Source organism: Phocoena sinus, chromosome 12, assembly GCF_008692025.1.
Source record: "Phocoena sinus isolate mPhoSin1 chromosome 12, mPhoSin1.pri, whole genome shotgun sequence".
Lineage (NCBI taxonomy): Eukaryota > Metazoa > Chordata > Mammalia > Artiodactyla > Phocoenidae > Phocoena > Phocoena sinus.
The window spans coordinates 21,988,868-22,012,911 of NC_045774.1; positions in this window are offsets into that span (position 1 = coordinate 21,988,868).

A 24,044-nucleotide genomic window follows, 5' to 3' on the forward strand; every position below is an offset into this window, starting at 1 on the left:
GCAACTTTGTAGAGGGAATTTTAAAAATCAGAGATACCTTCTTTAGTTTTTTTTTTGTTTTGGCCACACCGCACAGCTTGGGGGATCTGTTTCCCGACCTGGGATTGAACCCAGGCCATGGCAGTGAAAGCCCCGAATCCTAACCACTAGACCACGAGGGAGCTCCTCTGAGATACCTTCTTTTGTACTCCTCAAATCATATTGTGTTGAGAAGTTGCCAAATCCACCCATGGGAATGGCAGCCTGATAGAAAGATAAATTGAAATTTATCAGTGAACAGGGAGAATCTATATTCTTTTTTTAAAAAAAATCTTTATTGGAGTATATTTGCTTTACAATGGTGTGTTAGTTTCTGCTTTATAACAAAGTGAATCAGTTATACATATACATATGTTCCCATATCTCTTCCCTCTTGCGTCTCCCTCCCTCCCACCCTCCCTATCCCATCCTTCTAGGTGGTCACAAAGCACCGAGCTGATCTCCCTGTGCTATGCGGCTGCTTCCCACTAGCTATCTATTTTACGTTTGGTAGTGTATATATGTCCATGCCAATCTCTCACTTTGTCACAGCTTACCCTTCCCCCTCCCCATATCCTCAAGTCCATTCTCTAGTAGGTCTGTGTCTTTATTCCCGTCTTACCCCTAGGTTCTTCATGACATTTTTTTCTTAAATTCCATATATATGTGTAAGCATACGGTATTTGTCTTTTTCTTTCTGACTTACTTCACTCTGTATGACAGACTCTAGGTCCATCCACCTCATTACAAATAACTCAATTTCGTTTCTTTTTATGGCTGAGTAATATTCCATTGTATATATGTGCCACATCTTCTTTATCCATTCATCCGATGATGGACACTTAGGTTGTTTCCATCTCCGGGCTATTGTAAATAGAGCTGCAATGAACATTCTGGTACATGACTCTTTTTGAATGATGGTTTTCTCAGGGTATATGCCCAGTAGTGGGATTTCTGGGTCATATGGTAGTTCTATTTGTAGTATTTTAAGGAACCTCCATACTGTTCTCCATAGTGGCTGTACCAATTCACATTCCCACCAGCAGTGCAAGAGTGTTCCCTTTTCTCCACACCCTCTCTAGCATTTATTGTTTGTAGATTTTTTGATGATGGCCATTCTGATTGGTGTGAGATGATATCCCATTGTAGTTTTGATTTGCATTTCTCTAATGATAGTGATGTTGAGCATCCTTTCATGTGTTTGTTGGCAATCTGTATATCTTCTTTGGAGAAATGTCTATTTAGGTCTTCTGCCCATTTTTGGATTGGGTTGTTTGTTTTTTTGTTATTGGGCTGCACAAGCTGCTTGTAAATTTTGGAGATTAATCCTTTGTCAGTTGCTTCATTTGCAAATATCTTCTCCCATTCTGAGGGTTGTCTTTTGGTCTTGTTTATGGTTTCCTTTGCTGTGCAAAAGCTTTGAAGTTTCATTCGGTCCCATTTGTTTATTTTTTTTTAATTTCCATTTCTCTAGGAGGTGGATCGAAAAGGATCTTGCTGTGATTTATGTCATAGAGTGTTCTGCCTATGTTTTCCTCTAAGAGTTTGATAGTTTCTGGCCTTACATTTAGGTCTTTAATCCATTTTGAGCTTATTTTTGTGTATGGTGTTAGGGAGTGAGCTAATCTCATACTTTTACATGTACCTGTCCAGTTTTCCCAGCACCATTTATTGAAGAGGCTGTCCTTTCTCCACTGTACATTCCTGCCTCCTTTATCAAAGATGAGGTGACCATATGTGCGTGGGTTTATCTCTGGGCTTTCTATCCTTGAACAGGGAGAATCTATATTCTAATGCTAAAAAATTTATGGTATGACTCTCCCCTAATTTTTTTCCTTTCTGTGTGTTTTGTACCTTAAAATGTTTTGTCCAGAATTATAAAATTTACAAAGGAGAAGTGAAGAATTAAGGAAAATCTATAGTAACAGCCTGTAATTGAGTTTCATGAGATTACAGATTATGTAAAAGATACCAGACTTATTTGCAGAAGACATATTAGAAGTTTGGAGAAATGAAAGTTCAGGGATGCTGACATGAGTGTATTTCTTTTCGAAAAAATACACCATAACAACTTCAATGGCAATAACCAATTTATCCTTCATTTCTGGGTTTTAATGCAGATCTGATTGCAACGAAGTACATTGTCCAAGTTTCTAAAATTGGTCAGCTTAACAAACTGAAGTAATTGCAATCAGATGTAGCATAGGATAAGGTCAGCAAGTTATCTGAATGAGGGGAAAAAAATCTGTATAGGATTTTAAAAGGCAATCCCAATATGCTAGAGTTTCTTCTTCTACTTCACACCCCCTCTCTCCTTCCCTCCTTCTACCTCTATGCCTTTCTCCACAAAATCCCTATTATTTGGGTCTAAATCATAAAACAGTTCATTAAATTGACATACCATTCAAAAATCGAGACTCTGCCTCACTGGAAACATAGGGACACAGCAGGAAATACAGAACGTGATCCAGGAGCAGGAAGTGATATAAAATGACAGAGAGAATGGAAAGATTTGAAAATGACCTCTGAAGCTCTAGAAAAAAACTCACAGATCCTCCATCAATATGTTCATGAACAAAAATGAAAATTCTACTAAATGTTTTAGGAGGCAGATATTATCCAAGCCTACTGTGTTATAGCTCCAAGCCATCTTTCCTTTGTTCTTTTCATTTACTAGATGTCTCATATAGAAATGTTCAGATGTATTGATCTTGGTGTTGGATTTGCAAGTCCCTTTGCAAGACTATAAAAATAACAACCTTTAGTAGATTCAAAAGCAAATATGAGTCCCTTTTGCATTTGTGGAGTTATTATGCAAACAGGGTCAGTGAGTGGGCAGTGTACAGACAATGATCAATATTTTGGAGAGATGACATAGAGAACCAGAGAGTGCCTGGACAGGAAGCAGCTGGGTGGTCTAATCCAAATTCTGTCCCTGATTTCTGTGAACTGGGAGAAGAACATTTCCCGGTTAAGGAAACTTAACTTCTTTTTGCCTATTATTTTATCTTTAAACTAGAGCGGACTTCATAAATGATTTTTCAACATGCTCCAGAGAGCTCTGGGGGCTCAGAGGAGCTGTTTAGGGACCACAGGAGTCTAAAGGCCAAGATGGGAGGGGCTGCTGAGCAAGAGTCCTGGTACTTTCCACCTGATTCAATCAGAACATCTCTACAGACTTGCTTTACTTCTTTATGTTTCCAGTTTATGGTGCTTTTGAACAAATAATTCTGTGGTAAAGATAAAAAATAGAAAATTGAAAAACTCTGAATGACAGTATCTCTGTTCTGGGAGCCACTTTCCCACCCTGTGCATCTGTAAAAGTCTTCCAAAAACTTTACTAAGCTCTTTGAGGACATGAATTATAAAATCATAGATTTATGGTCTTTTACAACTTCAAGAAGACTGAGAGATTTTTTTTACCCATGAGAAAATTGGATCCTGGAAAGGTTTAGATTTACTGATGTCACATAGCCAGTTAGTGTGTTATTCATGTTTGAATGTCTCATGTCACCTGTATATTGTAGTTGTACAATATACACTTTTAAAATGATTCTTTGATTTTTCACATTAAAGCTGAAAAGACTGGGAAAATCTCTATTCACTTGGTGATTGTAGGTCTTTCTGTGTATGTGTGTCCTTTCTATTTTGGTACTTTCCTGTTAAAATGAGTGTATTTCCTGAAATCCGTATCTCTTGTGTTTCTTTGCTTCCCTCCTTTAGCTCATAGAGAATTTATCCAAAGACTGAAGAATTTTTACAAAAAAACATTAAATGCCCTTGGCTTGTGCTTCTATAAATTCTCAGATTTTAACCTAAGTGGTTTCCTGATTAATGAGAGCCCTAGATTTGTGTTCACCAGTGCCCTGTAGCACATGCCAACTCCCTGCCACAGATTTACTATGATCTAGAAAATGGATTCTTTTTCAGTTTGCATGGTCCTGCATCTTGAGACATTCTTTCCATCTGCAACTTTTTGTTATATTGCAATTCATAATGTGGTGATGGGAAGGCAGGGGAAATTCTGCTATTTTCACTTCCTGGTTGAAGTCGATGCTAAAATCAAATACTTCTCGTGGAACTGTTAGAAAAAAACGTCAAATATATGAAAATTAGAGTAAAGGAAGACTGTCATTGAGAGAAATGTCTAACTAAAATTTACCCAATCTTCTAGAGGCATATATCTTTGTTTGACTTGCTGTTTGTTTCGATTAGGACCTACCCAGGCACACAGTTTTTGCTTCCCAGAGTGAATTCCAAGTGGCCCTAGAACCTTTCCTTTGTTGAATCTTTTTTCTCTTTTGTTTTTATTTTCCTTCCTGTTTTTCTATTTCTTTCTATTTCTGTATTTTTGCTTCTGGATCTTGCCTAGGTGAGTTGGTCTGTGATGTTTGTCTATATTAGGGTTAGGACTCTGTTTCTTTCTATGGCTGGGACCAAGGATTGATAGTCATCAGATCAACTGGTTATAATTGTATAAACAGTAGAACAACCTGTATATAAAATTTATTGTTTGGGTATTGTGTCTTTCTACAACTTGCTCTGGAGTCTAGTGGTTATCAGACCATTAGGCTGGACTCAGCTGAGTAGTCAGTCGGGAGATCACTCTGTATATAGTAATATAGTTTGTGCACAACTGATAAATTATTCCGTTGGAGACAGTGATAACTGGAAATCTTGTTTTATAATCTGATCACTTTGTGATCTCTCTCAGGTGAACAGTCGAGAGTTATCTTCTGTTGAGTGACATACCACAGAGAAATGGAAATTGTTAGTCTTTTTTTTGTCTGTTTTTAATGAGCTTAAATCAACTATGACAATGTTTCATGACCCATGAAAAGTAGAATGGTCCTTTGAGATCCAGACTAGTAAGATTTTGTGTTCTGCAGGGGTTTTTTTGTTGTTGTTGTTTTGTTTTTTGAGCTATGGCTAAAGTTGTAGAACTGATGCTGTAAGCTCTTTTTGTGCTCGTATGGCTATAATTGAGAAAAGTCTTTATCTCTCACTGTGTAAGTTTGAAATATTTTCCTACTTTCTGAAGGTATTAATAAATTAGATTATAAAACCCCTAAAATTGAAAGAGCTCTTTTCTGATTGATTTATGTATCTCCACTCATTTAGTTCTTTTACATGTCTCTATGTATCTCCATTCATTTAGATCTTTTAAATGTCTCTCTGCAACATTTTGTAGTTTTCAGTATACTGGTCTTGCATGACTTTTGTCAAATTTATATTTAAGTATTTCATATATTTTGATGTTATGGTAAATGATATTTTTATTAATTTCAATTTCCAGTTGCTTATTGTTAATATATAGACATGAAAATAATTTTTGTATAGTGTTCATGTATCCTGTACCCTTGATCAACTCCTTTGTTAGCTTGAATAGTCTATTGTAGATTACTTAAGATTTTATACAATGCCAAGTATGCCATCCATGAATAAAGCTTCTGTTTACCTCATTTTTCCAATTTATATGCCTTATTTTTCTTGCTTTATTGCATTGTCTAAAACAGTATTGAATGGAAGTGGTGAAAGCAGATAGCTTTTCTCAAATTATCCTTTCCTGAGGGAATATATTCATTATATCATGATTAATTATGTATGATATTAGCTGTAAGTTTGTGGTAGATTGTCCTTAATCAGGTTGAAGAAGTTCTTTTTCTTCTTTATTCAAAGTTTTTGTCATGAATGAGTATTCAGTTTTGTCAAAAAATTTTTCATACGTGTTGAGAAGATCATACTTTTATTCAGTATGTTAATACGATGAAATACATTGGTTGATTTTATAATGCTTAATTCAACTTGCATTCTTGGGGTAATATCATTTGGTCATGATATTACCCTTTTTATAAATAGCTTGATTCAATTTTCTGAAATTTTGCTAAGGATTTTCATTTCTCTGTCCATGAAGGATATTAATTTTGGTATTCTGTTCTTGTAATGTCTTTGTCTGGTCTCCCTATTAGGGTAATACTGGCTTTGTAAAAGGACTTGGGAAGTATTCTTTCCTCTTCAATTTTCTGTAGACAGATATACATAATAGAATCAATATTATTTCTTTTTTTTTAGACATATGAGGAAATTCAGTTAAATCAACTTGGGAGGGGTGTTGCTGGAAAATTTTAACTACAAGTTCAACTGCTTCTAAGCAATAAGCTGAGGCAATCATAGAGCTCACCTCATTTGTTTCTCTTCTCTTAGGAATCATGGTCCTGTGCTTGCTATTGTTCCATGTTTGAAGAATCATTGCTTCGTATAATTTTATTCAGTGTTCTAGTTGTTTAGGGTGGGGTGATAAATCCTGTCTCTGTTATTACGTTATTGTTAGAAGACGAAGATTTTGTCTCATTCTGATGTGTTTATTCTTAAAAATGTTTTGTTAAAAAAAGATTAAAGTTTTGGGAATTCCCTGGTTCTCCAGTGGTTAGGACTTGGCGCCTTCACTGATGGGGGCCCAGGTTTGATACCTGGTTGGAGAACTACAATCCCATAAGCCACACTGTGTGGCCAAAAAAAAAAAATAATAATAATTAATTTTTTTTCAATCTTAAAGTCACAAATTAGTCATGGATTACCCAGCTGGTTCTCAACAAGAATTTATAAAATGATATTCTATACTCATTAGGTAATCCTACCAGATAGCAGGATTTTATGTCAGTAAAATAACTTTCTATGCTTTGTAATGACTTTGTTATATCTTTATTTGTTTAAAAAAAAGCAAATAAAAAAGTTTCTCGGGGGCTTCCCTGGTGGTGCAGTGGTTGGGAGTCCGCCTGCCGATGCAGGGGACACAGGTTCGTGCCCCGGTCCGGGAGGATCCCACATGCCACAGAGCGGCTGGGCCCATGAGCCATGGCCGCTGAGCCTGTGCGTCCGGAGCCTGTGCTCCGCAACGGGAGAGGCCACAGCAGTAAGAGGCCCGCGTACCGCAAAAAAAAGAAAAAAAAAAAAAAAAAGTTTCTCATTTCTAAACTGTTATGGTTTCTTCCAATTGTATATTCTTACTTCATATTTATTTTAAAATATTATAGTATCATTTCAATTTACGTGTAAACTCACCCAGTATTAGCTCAGTCTCTCTCAGTATTAGCTCAGCCATTCATTATTCTTATGTATATGTGCTCCAACTTTAATGAAGTGATGATCTCTCTCCTAACATCACATTTCATTTTCTCTTCACAAAAGTAAGTCTTATATTAAAAAAGAAAAAAAAAACTATATCAAGATGTTTTTTATACCTGAAACTGTCTTTGAAATTTCCCAGATGAATATTAGAAAATCACAAAGATTTTGTCTTTCACCTTGTAAAAAAAGAGAGATGATAAAAATAATTAGGATTTTTGGTATGTTCTATTTTTCTTAATTAGCTCAACATCATTGAATTAGTTTCATAAGAAAAGTTGTTAAATGAAGGAAGAAGCTTTTATATGTTTTGTACAGAAAAAAATTATTGATATATATATGTTTTATTGGTTGTACACTTTATAAGATGCGTTAGAAGGCCCTGGAGATTTGTCAGTCTGTATTATGTTCGTGGAAACATGGAATCTAATCCTTCAAAAAGAGTTATATATCTCATTGACTTCAATAGAGAATTTTACTCTTCCCCTTTATGACATTTTGGTTACTATAATGAATTAACTGTCATTCAGTCTTAACATCAGCAAGTTGTTTCTACTTTCCTCTCATGTTTGCCTGAAGTTATGAATCTGATTGTCAACAAAGGACAACCTGAGAATTTCTTGGTAAAGACTAATCCAGGTATACTTAATGTTATGGATGAATTTTATTCCCCCAAATTCATATGTTGAAATCTTCACTTCCAGTAATTCAAAATGTAACTGTATTTGGAGATAGGTTCTTTACAGAGATAAGTAAGGTAAATTGAGGCCATATAGGTGGGCCATAACCCGATGTGACTGGTGTCCTTCTAAGAAGATGAGGTTAAGACACAGACCCATGGAGGCAAGACCATTTGAAGACAAAGAGAGAAGATAGCCGTCTGTGAGCCAAGGAGAGTGGCCTCAGAATGAAACCAATCCTGCTAATACATCGATCTTGAACTTCTGGCCTCCAGAACCATAAGGAAATAAATTTCTAGTGTTTAAGCCATCCAGTCTGTGGTACTTTGTTCTGGTACCTTAGCAAACCAATATATTTAATGTGGTATTTTAATAGTACAGGCTTTCAAACTGCCTTCACTTGGACAACTCTGACTGTATTTGGGGAGTAAGTGAGGATTTCTATTAACTCTTCTCAATCCAGCATGAGATGATTTCATGAAAGCAACTGGTGATCCAGGGACCAGTGGAAACAATTAACTAGGATTGATGAGGAAGGAAGCAGAATTATGGTTGTTTGTCTTGAAATTTTATTGGTATTGTCTTTAATGTTATGTATTTTACTGGCTATTCCAGAAAGCCTTTTCTCCTTTTTCTTCATCTATGTTTACGCCTCAACTTAATAGAAAATACTTCTGAGCGCACCCTCCATCTCTCTGAGCCGCAGTGTCGCATCCTGAGAGCAGGCAGGGGAGCCCATCTCTCTGCATGACCTAACGTGCTGCCTAATGAGTGCAGGCGGGTTCCCCATCCAGCTTGTCTCCAGGGCTCCTGCAGAAGCCAGCACTGTGGGGGGCAGAGTCCACACCATTGCTGCATCTGTTGGGAGAAGCTTTTGCTAACAAGTGAAATGGCAAGCTGGCAAGCTTGAAATGAAACGTTCTTTAAATGTTATTTCTTTCTTTTTGAACTCTCAGAATACAGAAAAAGATATTTTTTTACTAAGTCTCTACTTTTCATGGCAATATAATTATTTGCATAGGTTCAATAAGAATCTGACCTCTTTTTTTACTAGGATATAATTAGACAAATTGACTGTGTAACCGAAGACATGCTTGGAGTGTCAAGTTTGAGAATTCATCTTATTTAAGACACTTATAGTAAGACCATAACTAAAGATCAAGGGTTTTAAATCACATGTGGAACATATGCCTGTAAAGTCCTCCCAGGAAACTGGTCTGACACTTGTTGTGTACTAACAGAATCCTTGCATTACAGGTAGGAAGAAAGGTCATTTCTTTGCAGGTCAGGTGTATGATCAAATATTAGAGACTTCGAAGAGAAAGGAATTCACCCATATTTATTAATAGTGCAAGTGAAACCTAGTGGAGAAAATTTCTTGGGCTTTGTTTCCTAGCTTCCGTATAGAAGAACAAGTAATGGAGGCTTTTCAAAGTCTCTTCAGAGTCCAGGATTCTTTATGAAATTTCAAGACAAAAGTTAATTTTATGACTTTAGTAACTAGCTCTGGATCTGATGATCATACAGAAGTTTATATAGTTAAATAACACCTCTTGTTTCACTTGTATAAAGTAACTGGGTAGGCACATTATGAACACAGCTTTTTGTGTTAGGAATACTCTTTAGAGACTATTTAGGGAGGACTACTAAGAAAACACATCCAAAACATGGAAAGAAGGGAAAAGGTTGGTTAAATGTCCTTTCAATATCATATTTCTCCACCCCAATTAATATTTAATTATATAGGAGTATACAACTTTGACCTGCTGTTTACTACTGATTAGAGCACAGACTCTGTGAAGTTACATGTCAGTTTCTGACTTTTGTCCAGTATGGATGTAAATAATTTATGTCTGGTAGAAAAGATGATCTCAAAGGTTGTGAGTCTATTGTCTATAGACCATTTTCCACTTTTGTCTCTAACTTAGCAAACTGATTTTGGCTTATCTTTGCTGAGGAATATACAAACTTCTGTTCCTCAAATGCTCTTGGAATAAGTTTTACCATTCAGCTAGTTCTCACATGAATTAAGTAAATTAATCTCTGAATAACATTCACTCTATATCAGTATCAACTTTTTGTCATTTGAAAATTATACTTGGACATGGCACAAATATTGATGTCATACTATTCCCTCTGTAAAATTATTAAGTATTCACCTTGACCATAGTAACCCATATGTCGTGGGTTAAATTTGTCCCCTCAAAATTCATATGTTGATATCCTAACCCTTTATTTCCACAGAATGTGATGTATTTACAGATAGTGCCATTGCAGATATAATTAGTTAAGGTGACATCATTATGGTGGGACCTAATTCAATATGACCAGTATCCTTTAAAAAGGGGAATTTTGAGGCTTCCCTGGTGGCACAGGGGTTGAGAGTCCGCCTGCCGATGCAGGCAACACGGGTTCGTGCCCCGGTCCGGGAAGATCCCACATGCCGCGGAGCGGCTGGGCCCGTGAGCCATGGCCGCTGAGCCTGCGCATCCGGAGCCTGTGCTCCGCAACGGGAGAGGCCGCAACTGTGAGAGGCCCGCGTACCACAAAAAAAAAAGGGGGGGGGGAGTTTTAGACGCACACACACAAGGAGAATATCATGTGAAGATGAAGGCGGAGACCAGGGAGATGCTTCTATAAGCCCAGGAATGCAAACTGTTGCCAGCAAAACACGAGAAGCAAGGTGAGAGTCATGGAACAGGTTCTCTCACAACGCTTAGAAGGAACCAACTCTGCTAATACCTTCATCTTGGACTTCTAGCTTGAAGAACTGTGAGATGATAAATTTCAGTTGTTTCACCCATCCAGCTGGTAGGCCATTGTTCAGGCAGCTCCAGAAAACTAATACACTGTGGATATCATCAATGAACTACTTTACATCTGATATTCTATGGGTAAAAGAAAGTAAAATGCTTGACTCTGTGAGTGCTATAACGTTTTAAAATGTGGTTCTTATTGCTGAAAGACTTATGATTGATGTGGTGAGGTACGATATGGTCTTGAAAAATTAACAAAATTCTAGAGAGGTTGGGGTGAGGAGTGATTCACAAATTGTTTAAAGGCTTGATGCAACAGCTGGATCAGGTCAAAAAGAGAAAATTACCTAACACAGTACAACCCTGGAAGTGATAAATATGGTGGAAGTATTGATTAAAGCACAGCTTGTTAGAGCACTGAAGTGAACACGCTCATATGCAGGTGAGGGCAATAGGTTGAATCTTTCAAACCCAGGGCAAGAACAAATCCATAGCCATAGGGAAGCAAGGAAGGACAAAAAGAAGGCAAAAGAAGGTGAACAAAGTGTTAACAGAGAGGGGGAAAAAGAGGAAACTAACACATATTGATTACCTATTCGCTAGAAACTGTTGTAGACTTTTTGAAAAACATTTTCTCTCATTGAATCCTCAAGGCAGCCAGGTTAAATATTCATTTAGCAGTTAATATATTTGAGGTTCAGAGAGGTCAAGCATATTGCCCCAGGCCACAAAAGGCTCAGCTAATGAGTGGCAGAATAGAGTTTTAGGCTGCGTGCTCATTTTAAGGCCTTCCAGTTACTCTCATAATAATATAATGATACGGAATCGATATAACACAAGTGGCTTAACATTAGCTATAGTTATGGTAGTTATTAGTGCTGCTCATTAATTTTATCACTTCTTAGTTCGCTTCTGAATTTTCTGGCTCCTTTGGGCAGGTCATGGATTGATTCATGTTTTGGCTTGTTCAGGGGGAAGCAACAGATGTCACTTCTAGGCCCTTGGAGTCACTAGAGAAAGACCCTCCAGAGCCCTGATTTCTTTGCCCTGAAGTAGAAATGTGTATTGAGATGTAGATTCAATTAACCCACGTTCCCGCAAAACTGCAGTGAACAAACTCCTCAACTGACCCACGCTGGATACAAAATATGAGTGAAAAGTAAACTTTGTTGGTTTAAAGTGATACTGACTGATAAAATAACATACAGTAATTTTTTTTGTAAAATGAGGGATGTAGGAACTAAAGGTCCTTCATGTCTAAAATGTTATGATTCTAGGCAGGTTTTGTCACAATAATTGCATTTAAAAAGCTAATTTGCAGTCTATTTTTAAATTATGAAACAAATTCATAAGTGTGCAAATGAAGTGAGTAAATTCCTCTTGGGAATGAGTTCTGATGTCAGTTTTTTTTTGTTTCTAATCCTCAGATGTGTGATGGTGATTATAAATCTGTTGTTTGGGTACAAGGTGTTGGCCAGCCCCTTGTAGGGTTCACGCTTGTACCCCACGGTGGTGATGAGCAGGAAGGACTAACACAATGAGAGCCTCTTGTATGGTACCAAACAGTAACAGCAAGATATTTGAAAGGGCAGGGAATTCACTGGAAAGTTTCACAGAATCAGAGCTATTACATGTTTCGTTTTTGATCACCTGGCAGAGGTAATACATGGCTATGGCTATGTAATACATAGCCTGGCTATGCAGAATCAGAAGTCACTTTGGGCTGACATGCCTAGAGACATTTCATGAGAAAGACAAGACTTGAACAGAAACTTAATGACTTGGAAAGAAAGAGACTGGATGGCTTGTGGGCAGGAGGGGGTCAGGTAGAGATAGATAAACACATAGAGATGGCAAAAGCAAAGGGTGTATTGGTGTGGCAGGATCAGTGAAATACTGTGGCTGTACATAAGTGTGAAAAATTTTATTTCTAAACCAAAGATAGAACCCCAAATGTATGCAACAGTCAACATATTCACAATGAGATAATACGTGCAACGGTGATGCCAGCAGGCACTGGCATCTAGAGTGGGCGTGGTATTCAGGGCTATGTGGATGCTTGGTGTGAGCTTCAGTTGAAGGTGGGGAGGAGACTTTGCCTGATGGAAGAGAAACAACGATGTGAAGGACCAGCGGGAAATGAGGAACTTGCTAATCCATCCTCCCAAACCTGGGACACAGGATTTAAAGGTTCTACCTGGAGAAACTTTCTGGGAACAGGCAATCCTCAGGGCAGTGCCGGTCTTCAGGAAAGGCTAGGAGGCCAAAGGAATAATCGTGGGATTAAGAGAATTGGCCCCCCCAGTTCCAGGGAGCACTGAAGAAGTGTTAGGAAGAGAAGATAATTGTAGAAATCTGAGTAAGAAAAGAGCCAGCTCAGGGCAATATGAGGACAAAATATTGAAAGAGGAGAGATGATCAGAACCCAAGGGGCAAGGGAGGTGAGCAGGATGGGTTTAGCTGGCCACGAGTTGCCAAGGTTATACCCAGGGTTCCCCTGGTGGATTCACAGGTGGTGGCCCTCAGGCCTGTCCATAGTCAGCCTGGTGACACTGCCCTTTCCAGAAAGAGAGAACCTCCAGGGAGTGCGTGCAGTCCTACCTTTTTGGAAAGAGTCATCTGAGGCTGGGTTAGACTGCATCTTCCAAGGACAGGCTAGCTGTCCTTGAGATTTTCCACATTATCCGTAAGTGGGGTAAGAATCTCCACACCGTTGTAAGCAGGACTTGTGATCCAGCAACTGTTGCTCACCGCCATCACCAAGAAGCAAAGATGGACTGAAAATCTTTGCTGGAAACTTTGCAAAAAACACCTCTGAGACCTTCTTGGGAATCTAGAAGGCCTCATCTTCAAGTACCATCCTCTGGAGAAATAACTGTAGCTCTTGGGGATACCAAATCAATGACAACTCAGTAGAAACAGAAATAATTTAGGTTTAAAATGATTTTTGTGTCTATGTTAAGTTCATTTCCTTTTCAGCTATCCTGGGGAATGGCCGCCTTCTCAAAATTGTTAAATTGTAGGAAAAAGGCAATGACTTAGGAGAGGTTTTTCTTCCACTGTCTATCCCCTAAGGATCATTGCAGAAAACAAATCCCACTCAGTGCTGTCTGGGGCTTTAGGCTGAGTGGAGCAGAGGCAGCTCTGAGTGGGAGCTGATACAACACAGGGGACTCACTGAAATGCTGCCCCACATGTAGAACCAAGCCCAAGTTTAACACGGGGATTATATTCTGAGAGGCCCCTATTCCAGTCTCCCTATGACCTCCAGAAGCAGCTATCGTAATTCAGGTGCCATATAGCACTCACAAAGGCTGAAATGAGAGATGTTTTACTCATCTGTTACTGCCACAGATTTGCTTTGAGCTCACTCTTAAATTATTTAAAATCTTTCTCTGCTCTCTTTCATATGGCCCATGATTCAATTATCCAAGTTAAGCAGCCAAAAGCAATCAAAAATGATGGAAATAAAGACAAGAAATGGTTTTATTTACAATGCAAATGATCTGGTTCCTTCTCAAATAAGAGAACAAATCAAATTAGCTGCTCTTCAAATTGAGAGGAAGGCACTGTACAGAGCTGGCACTTATCAGAGCAGGGTTCTCCAGCGGCTCTTGGCTCTGGAGAGGGCTTCAGATGAATTTCACCATAGCAAGGGTTTGATTCAATACATGTAATTGGAATGAAAAAAAATATTGCAGGCAGTGGAAATGTACTCCGTTACGACCTGACAAAATGCAGGTGCCAAATGGCTGTCAGAATGTCTCAGTGTCCAAATGACAAATACCCAGGGGAAGCGATGCAAAGCAACAAGGACAGCATTTATTAGCACTTCTACAACCTTGGAGGCTCACAGAACAGCTGTTTTACCTAATTCAGTGTTTTCCCCTCCAGTTGGAAGATGGGCACAGCAAGAATTGCTCATAGGAAGAAGGCTGGGGTGAGAGGTTAGGTGAGGGATAGAAATACTCTCTTCCGCCTGGTTATTTTTCTACCCCAGTGCCAACTATTTTTCTCCCTGGAATTCCTCAGAAATGCTGACCATCACTCAGTGCTTCATCTTGCTTATAATAAGCTCTCCGTGTGTTCTTTTACATCTCTTTTATAGCTTAGCAACCTGGCTGGCTAGTTACACCAGTCATCTAGATGCAAGAATGTAAATATACAGTGCTCTGATAGCCAGAACATCACCCCACAAAAAGGAGTGGATAGGGCTTCCCTGGTGGCTCAGTGGTTGAGAGTCCGCCTGCCGATGCAGGGGACACGGGTTCGTGCCCCGGTCCAGGAAGATCCCACATGCCGCGGAGCGGCTGGGCCCGTGAGCCATGGCCGCTGAGCCTGCGCGTCCGGAGCCTGTGCTCTGCAACGGAAGAGGACACAGCAGTGAGAGGCCCATGTACCGCAAAAAAAAAAGGAGTGGATAAGTTCATCAAAGAATAGTGGGTGAATAGAAGACAGAGATCCAGTTTTCTAAGGAAAACACTTCAAAGTAAAATAGTTCCCTAAAGAAAAACTGTCCTCTTTTGCAACCCACAGAGTTGTTCAGTTGACTGCAGCCTCTTTCTCTCCTAGAGAAGCAGCAAGCACAGCAGAGTAAGGTGCAGTGGTTTTCTGTGGAGCAGTAGGGCTCCTACCTCGGCTCATAGGGTAGGAGTCACGTTCCAGAAGTGGTGAGCATCTACCTTCTCCTGCAGCTGAGCTCCCTGAGCAGCTTGGATGTGGCAGTCCTGAATGGAGCCCAGACTTCGGGAATTACGGCAAAGTGATAACTCCCAGCAATAATTTTACCTGGAGAGTTCCCCATCTTTCTCGTGCTGAGTCCAGTGTTAGGCATATAGTAGGTGTTAGTAGCGTCTTTAATGAGAGAGAGGGAGATGGCTAGGATCCTAAAACCCTGAATCTTCCACTGCCTGCCTACCACCTTTGCAGGTCCTCAGGGAAGCAGGAAGATGGGACCCTCCAGGAAAAATAACACTCTATTCCTAGCTGAGGTTTTGGCTGTAAACTTTTATGTAGCTTCCTATTGAGAAAATGATTTGCACAGCACATTATCTATGAGGTATCTGTTACCCAGACTAGACGTTGGAGAGCAGAGCTGTCGACAGTTTTCCCACCTTTAACCTCTTCCTGAAGCTTCTGTTTTTTTTATATATAAATTTATTCATTTATTTATTTACTTTTGGCTGTGTTGGGTCTTCGTTTCTGTGCGAGGGCTTTCTTCAGTTGTGGCAAGCAGGGGACACTCTTCATCGCGGTGCGCAGGCCTCTCACTGTCGCGGCCTCTCTTGTTGCAGAGCACAGGCTCCAGATGCGCAGGCTCAGTAGTTGTGGCTCACAGGCCCAGGTGCTCTGCAGCATGTGGGGATCTTCCCAGACCAGGGCTCGAACCCGTATCCCCTGCACTGGCAGGCGGACTCTCAACCGCTGCGCCACCAGGGAAGCCCCTGAAGCTTCTTTTACAAGGTCTAATCACTCAGCAGTTGAGAGGTCACTTTCTCTCAAGAGACTGACACCACCATTTTCCTATTGTAAGAAAAAGAGACAATCCAAAGGAAAATTCCCTAAAGTGGGATTCCACCAAAGCAAAAGAATTTTTTGTAACTTTGATCCTTTCTGCGAATGCTCCAATCTCTAGTTAAGCTTGCCTAATTTTTAAATCTTTGACCTTCGTCCAAATTTTTCTCAATGTAGATTAAGCAGCTGGACAAAAGTTCTACCTTTAGCTCTTTGTTTGTGGAGGTTGGAATACACATCTCACATATGATTTGCATGAATCAATGAAGAAACGCAGAAACTCTGCCTCTGCACTTCTCTTTCCAGATCTTGAGATCATATCTGTACTGGCAGAGGATCTCCAAGCTACTGTTAATACAGTATCCAAGATAGCCAAGCCGGTGTCATCCTTCCAATAATTACACTAAGTGCTGGTAATTCACAAAATGTTTTGGATCATTCAAATAGCCGTGACTGACAAATGTACTTCAATCCTGGGTGTATTTGGGGATTCTTAGTAAGAATTACTTTTGATCAACTCTTATATTAACATTATTTCTAATAATCAGACACCTTACAGTACATCTAAATTATCTCATTATTATAAAATGGGAGTCTCTCTTGGTGATGTGAAATATGTTATGTCAGATTTAGTCACCCCCAGCTTCGCATGAAAACATTGGAGGAGATACAGTTCATTTTAAACATGATAAAATGTAGTCAATTTAAAGGATGAGAAAGCCCAGGCAAAAATCCTGTTTCAAAAACAGCACCATAGCACAGGTAGCTTTATGAGAAGTAGGAACAACTGAAGATATGGTTAGAATAAAGAGAAACAGTGATGGAATCCTTAGGGAGTAGAGAGAAACTTATCGATGAATACATATGAAACACCTTAGGAGAACTCTCAGAAGTAGCTGGGAAAGTTTTGAATTGTAGATGCAACGCTTGAAAAATTAATTTTGGTTATTCTTCTGGGGACCGTACGTAGTCTAGAAAGAGAAGGTAGAAAAGAATCACACCACAGAAAGGAAAGGTCAAGGTCATCAAGTTCACTGCTCTCATGTTAAAAATGGCAACTAGAAATTTTTAGAGAAGGGAAGTATCTTAAAGGATCATCTGATCTTATACTTCCACCCATTTTACAAATGAGAAAACTGAAGCAGAAAAAGGTGAAGTGGCTTGCTGGAAGTTACATGGTTGTATTTGGAAGCATTACTACCCAGCTTTGGAAGGCATTATGTCTACTTACAGGGATTCAAAGATTGACAGCTGCAGTGCCCTGTCAGAGCAAAAGAATAAGAGTTTTCAGCAAAATAAATTTTCATTCTGACTTCAACTATTATCTAGTAAATTCAAGACAAAAATTTTTTTACTGAATTGACATATCTAAGTGCTAAAATTAAAAAAATACTAAAACGAAAACCTCCTTTCCTTGGATTCAACAAATTAATGTATAAACCATATGGCACTATTCTACAGTGCATGCATATTCATTCAACACACATTCAAGAAGTATTTTAAGGGAGAACATTTTGCTTCCTGCCCTCCAGACAGTATCATTTTAATTAGAATGATCAGATTTGGGCAAAAAAACAAAACAAAACTACAGTACAGGGCAATAAGTGACAAGTGCTATGTGAGGTATATAAAAGAAGTGGCACAGGATTGGAGATTATGGAAATTCACTTCTAGCTTCTGGGATTGGAGAAGGCACCATGGAGAACACATACTTGAGAAAGGACATTGGCTAATAGGTGAAATTTTGTTACCGAACCAAACTTGGGTCAGCTTGCCCAAAGCAAAACAAAGCTAATCTACTGACACTGGCCTGTGGTGAAGGAAAGCACAGCACTTATTTGCAGGGCACCAATCAAGGAGAATGTGCAGCTTGTGCTCAAAAAATCTCTGATGGATTTTAGGGAAGGGTTTTTAAAAGCGACATTAGGGGTGAGTGTTGCAGGTGCCTGATCTGCTTGTGGACATTCTTCTGATTGGTTAGTGGTGAGGTAACTGGGTGGTATTTTGGGAGTTAATATTATCAACCTTCTGGTTCCAGCCAGTCTATGATCTACATTCTTGTGTCAACTTCTTCCATCTGGCGGGGGTTTTAGTATCTGCAAAACAACTCAAAGCTATAGCTCAGAATATTATCTATAGCCCTTGAGGAGGAACTAAGGGTCTTTGACTTTGTTTTATGGCTAAACTATTATTATTTTGTCTTGCTTGACTGCTTTCCTTTGTTTCTGCATTTTCTTGCTTCTCTAATTAAATTTGCTCTTTGGAACTTGGGAAAAGCCGAGGAGGCTAAAGCTTTTCTACAGACAAGAGGCAGGGGAGATGGGGGCCTGTCCCTGGGAATGCCCCATAGGGTCCTGCTTGGTTTCAATTTCAATGGATGAAAATATAAGAAACAAGAGAGATGTTCTTTTGGCAGAATAAATTAATTAAAAGAGGAAAAGTATAATAACAGCAATACAAATAAATTACCATTTATTGAATGCCTACTATGTTACATATGTGAGTTCATAAACTCTTCATGACAGTCTTCAGAAGTACTTATTATTATTCCTATTTAACAGAAGAGGAAACTGAAGTTCAGGGAGGAAAAATAACTTGCTCAAATATATACAGTTCGTAAGTAGTTTGACTTTGGCTCTGTTTGATCCCAAAGCCTCAGTTATGACCTCCAAAGACCTCTAACAAATTAGGAAAACCACAGCTAGTATCCACAAGTCCTCAAGAAATCAGGATGGCTCTAGTTAGGTGCTAGCACTGGTGAGTCAAGGGGAATATAGAGACAAATTTGACTTGGTTAATTCCATGGCCAGTAGTGAAATCTCAGATCTCCTGACTACTGGGCAAAGTTCTGTCCATTAAATACTTTTCAGCTATTAAAACCAAGAGAGTTAGAAAAAGACAAAAGGTCAATGCAGAATACATTTCCCTTAATAAACATGTATTTTGAATTGTTAAGTTTTAAAAAAGTACTTGAATCATAACATTATGAATTTTAAGCCAATATGGATGTGTGGAAAAGCTTAATACTATTTAAATGCTTCCTTTTTGAAAATTAAATATGTGTGAAAGCTGGCTTCTGTTTCCCAGTGGCCTCCCACAGTATTCATCCAAAAAATATTGGAAGCAATTTTATTTGCCTTATTCTTGTGGAATAAGCCTCACTTGCCATACATGTGCTCAAGGGACCAGGGAGCAGCACTCAGCATCCTGTAAGTTAAAAATTTTTGTTTGAAGTCCACCTTCTGAAAAGAGACCTCAACTTTGCCTGATAGAGACTCATCTCTAAGTCATCAAAATGCTAGCTGAAGCACCCACAGGCAATATCTCTTCCATTTTCCAACTCTTGAATTATGTCTCTGACATTTCCCTTCCATTGAGATGAAAGGCCAGATTGCCATCTGGAGTCTCTATGTTAAGGTTAATAATTACTCTTTCTATTTTTACTGCTGGTGCCACCTGGGGAGAAAACTTCCTGATTGACCACAATGAATCTCCAAGGGGATCAGGGGTGTTTCCTTATCAGAGTGTCAAGAAAAAGACAGACAACAATCTTTCTGGTTTGGTTAAAGAGCAGCATTTTCCAGAGGCCAGAGGTCCCTCCAGCTTATGGTCAAATGACTTCTCTTGTGAACAGAGAAACCAAGAGTTGTGTCTGACTAGTCATTGCTTCAGGCTGCCCTGCTCTTCCTTGGCAAGGAAAGACATCATTAGCTAAGGGCAGGAAAGCCCCGAGAAAGTAGGTACACTGATTTCCAGATGGTAGTGAGGATGTCTGTGCAAACAACTGGTTATGGGTGATATTGCTGTTTGAAAGGAACCTGGATTTCTGTCTTAAATAAATACTGCTAGGACTCGCCCTTGATCAGAATGAACTGTCAGTTGTGTCCCAGAAGGACAAGTTTCAGCAACTGTGGAACAGTGGAGTGAGCTCTTCAGAGACAGAAGACCAGGCTGACTTTTATAGAATGACCTCAGGAAAGACCAACATCCCTGGAACCCATTTTCAAGTGAAAAGTTGGTGTAGAATACCTAGACCACTGAGTAATTTGGTGGATTAAATATGGCAGTGCTTGAGAAGCATTTGACACATAGCAGGCATTAATTCCTCCACCCCTTGGTTTAATTGAATATTGCTCACATTTTGACCCATTCACAGAGCCATATGGGTAATTCCTATGTCTTTCATCTTTTATCCACAAAATGAAATATTTTACCCCAACTCTCTCTTGACCTGGGGCCATAGCTCAGTAGCCCCTCATGTGGGTAGGATCTTCTCTTTTCCTTTCTCTGACTTTGGCTTCTTTGCCATAATTATTGCCATCTCTATCAACGCCATTATCACTAAGACATCTGCCACAAAACTAGCAAAAACCACTTTATCATATAACATTTATTGAATTTGCTTTGAGGTAACATTGTTAGGTTTTGAGGATTTAAATGTAAGGGGAATAGTTTTCTCATTCAAAAGACTTGCAGTCCACGTAAGAAGCCCACATGTTTCTTCTTGCTTCTATTCAACCAATCCTTGGGGAATCCTATTATTAAATGCTGATCCTTGAGTACATGTCTTTTTAATAACTAATATAACAAAATGGGAAGTGTATATAAAGTAATTCTGCTCGATACCAAAGTATAGAAAGTGCTCGTGAGGTGCTTTCCGTTGCAAGCCCAACTAGCTAGTTCTTTCGTGGAATGCCAATTTTTTTCTTGAAAGAACAACTGACAGACTAGTTACGGTTATTCAGATTTGGGTATTTGGCAGACATTTTCTTTAAAATTAATAAAATCAATTAGTTCAAGGAAAATAATTATCACTCTTGGTTGCTAATGGTACAACAGCTTTCAAGCAAAAATTAGAATTTTAAAAAACTTGTATCTGCCACTTTTAGCATGACAGTTTTTCAATACTTAGAAAGTTTCTGATGAAATCAGTGGCGATTTTAATGAATGTGACTTTTAAAATATTGATTGATAAATATGTCCACGTTTAGAAGATGTGCTAACTAACCCAGGGAACCAATATGAGTTTTTGCAGATGAAAGATCCATTTAAAGTGAAGTTAGATTTATGAATATTAATGCAATGGATCATGAAACTTAATTGATACCATTTCTGACTCTATATTGCAACCAGCCTTTAAGAAAGTGCCACTTGTCAACTTTGCCTATTGTAGCGAAGAATATTCATAATTATCTAAAAGACCATTAAAATGCTCTTCTATTTCCAAAGGCATATTTGTATAAGGCTGGATTTTCTTCACATACTTTAACGGAAACAACATATTGCAACACACTGAATGCTGAAGACGTGAGAATCTAGCTGGCTTTTATTAAGCCAGATATGAAAGTGATTTGCAAAAAATATTTTAAAACGTCACTCTTCTCATTATTTTTTGTTTTGGAAAATATGGCAAACTAAACAAACTATATTACTTATATTACTATGTAATGCGCTCATTATTTTAAGATGAATTAATAAATATTTTCAAATTCTCAGTTTTCATTTTTAGTACTGTTAGTATTGATAAATACAACCCATAAGCAGAAGTTATTTGCAATGCTTAATAATTTCAAAGAGTATAAAAGGAAGCTTAGACCAATATGTTTGAGAACCACTTTTACTGCGTTTACTCCATTTTAAAAATGAGACACAACTACCTACAGAGAAGTGCAAAGCATATAGATATATAATTTAACAAATGCCATTAAATGACTTCTTCCATATAACCTCCCTGTGGTCAAGAACGATGCTGCAAGCCCCCAAACCCCCGTCTGCCCTTTTAAATCACATACCCTCCCTCCCATTTTTCATTGCTTTATTCTCAAATAAATTTAAAATTTTATTTACACTTATAAAGAGCTTGCTGTGTGCCAGACACAGCCCTGAGTGCCTTAATTTATTTAATCCTTCTGTCCAACCCTGTGAGGCATTACTATCTTCCCAATATATTGTTGAGAAAATAATGGCACAGCGAGCTTAAGTGGCTGGCCCAAGGTCAAGTGATGACTCAGCGTTTAAACACAGACAATCTGGCTGTAGCATCTAGCTAGTGGAAAACTTAATTATTGTATTGTCTCCCTCTAAAACTTTAGATTCTTGGCTTGAGGTTCAGGGACCACTCAGGTGATGTGATTCTGTGCAGCAAATCGAGAGCAGGCTTGTGAATAGAACTACTGAAGGTGGAGATGATGGGCTTTATCAGCTCTGGGTCACCCTCACTCTGAGACTGTAGCCCTAGTGGAGAGAAGGGCTCCTCTTAGACTCCCCATCCTAGGCTTGTTTTGGGCTTTGACTTCTTTTTTTTTTTACATCTTTATTGGAGTATAATTGCTTTACAATGGCGTGTTAGTTTCTGCTTTGTAACAAAGTGAATCAGTTATACATATACATATGTTCCCATTTCTCTTCCCTCTTGTGTCTCCCTCCCTCCCACCCTCCCTATCCCACCCCTCTAGGTGGTCACAAAGCACCGAGCTGATCTCCCTGTGCTATGCGGCTGCTTCCTACTAGCTATCTATTTTAAGTTTGGTAGTGTATATATGTCCATGCCACTCTCTCACTTTGTCCCAGCTTACCCTTCCCCCTCCCCATATCCTCAAGTCCATTCTCTAGTAGGTCTGTGTCTTCATTCCCATCTTGCCCCTAGGTTCTTCATGACATATTTTTTTCTTAGATTCCATATATATGTGTTAGCATACGGTATTTGTCTTTCTCTTTCTGACTTACTTCACTCTGTATGGCAGACTCTAGGTCCATCCACCTCACTTCAAATAACTCAATTTCGTTTCTTTTTATGGCTGAGTAATATTCCATTGTATATATGTGCCACATCTTCTTTATCCATTCATCTGATGATGGACACTTAGGTTGTTTCCATCTCCGGGCTATCGTTGGGCTTTGCCTTCTGACTACTACCCACCCCCCCATAGAATCATCAAAACCAGAACTCAAATTCTCAGAGACTGGCAAATATTTTCAGGGCAAAAGTATCTTGCTAGTTCTTCAGTGCCTTCTAGAAATATTTTAAAATATGCTTCCAGGCATTTTTAGATGTTTTCAGTAGAACATCTGGTCTGATTACTTAGCTTACCATATTACATATTAATACAAAACTCCATACTATATTAAATTGAATCTCAATAAACATAATAAATGTTAATAGATGTGCTTGGGGTTTGAGAGTTTGATGATATTCAATGCTTTTCTGGGCTTTAAAAATAGCACCTTGACCTGTCAGTAGCGTTTTATTCATTTATTTATTCCCTGCCTGTTGCTAAAAGAGCTTTATGCATGTTTTCAGAATACCCTTCACAACTTCCCTAAACATTTTTCTGTGTTGTAGAGTGTAGCTCAGTGCCCATCAGTTTATATCCATAGCTGTGGTACTTTGCACTTACCCACAATGAACTCATCTGCCATTTTATCCCCATTCATTGGACCAAGTTAAATCTCCATGTACTCCTCATTAATTTGGTGTTTTCACTCTTCCAAAGAGTTTAACGCCGTCAGCGTTCCTCCCCAACTTCTCCGTGGCACTTACTTATTATGTGAGATTAGTGAGAGTACTGATCTTTCCCGTGGTTTAAAATCCTTCATCCATTGGGGTGCTCATTTATTCCTACCCAAGGCATTTCTCTGTTCTTGATATATCAACTTCTTTTCTAGTCACCAGGCAATGGCAGGAATAGTCATATTATGACTCAAGTTTCATGATGGTTTTTGAGCAAACTTTTTTTTTTTTTTTTCTTTATATCATTATTGAGCAAATTTTTTGAAGGTTTTTGGATGTTCCGATTATATTTACTGAGTTCTATTTTACCTAGAAATTGATTTACTGTCAGAGAACTCTCTGATGTGTTAGGAAACTATGTTCCTTTTCCCTCTATAGGTAAGGTTTTAGTAAATATTTCATCATTCTCTCATTTTTTATAGATTCCTTTAAAACAGAAAA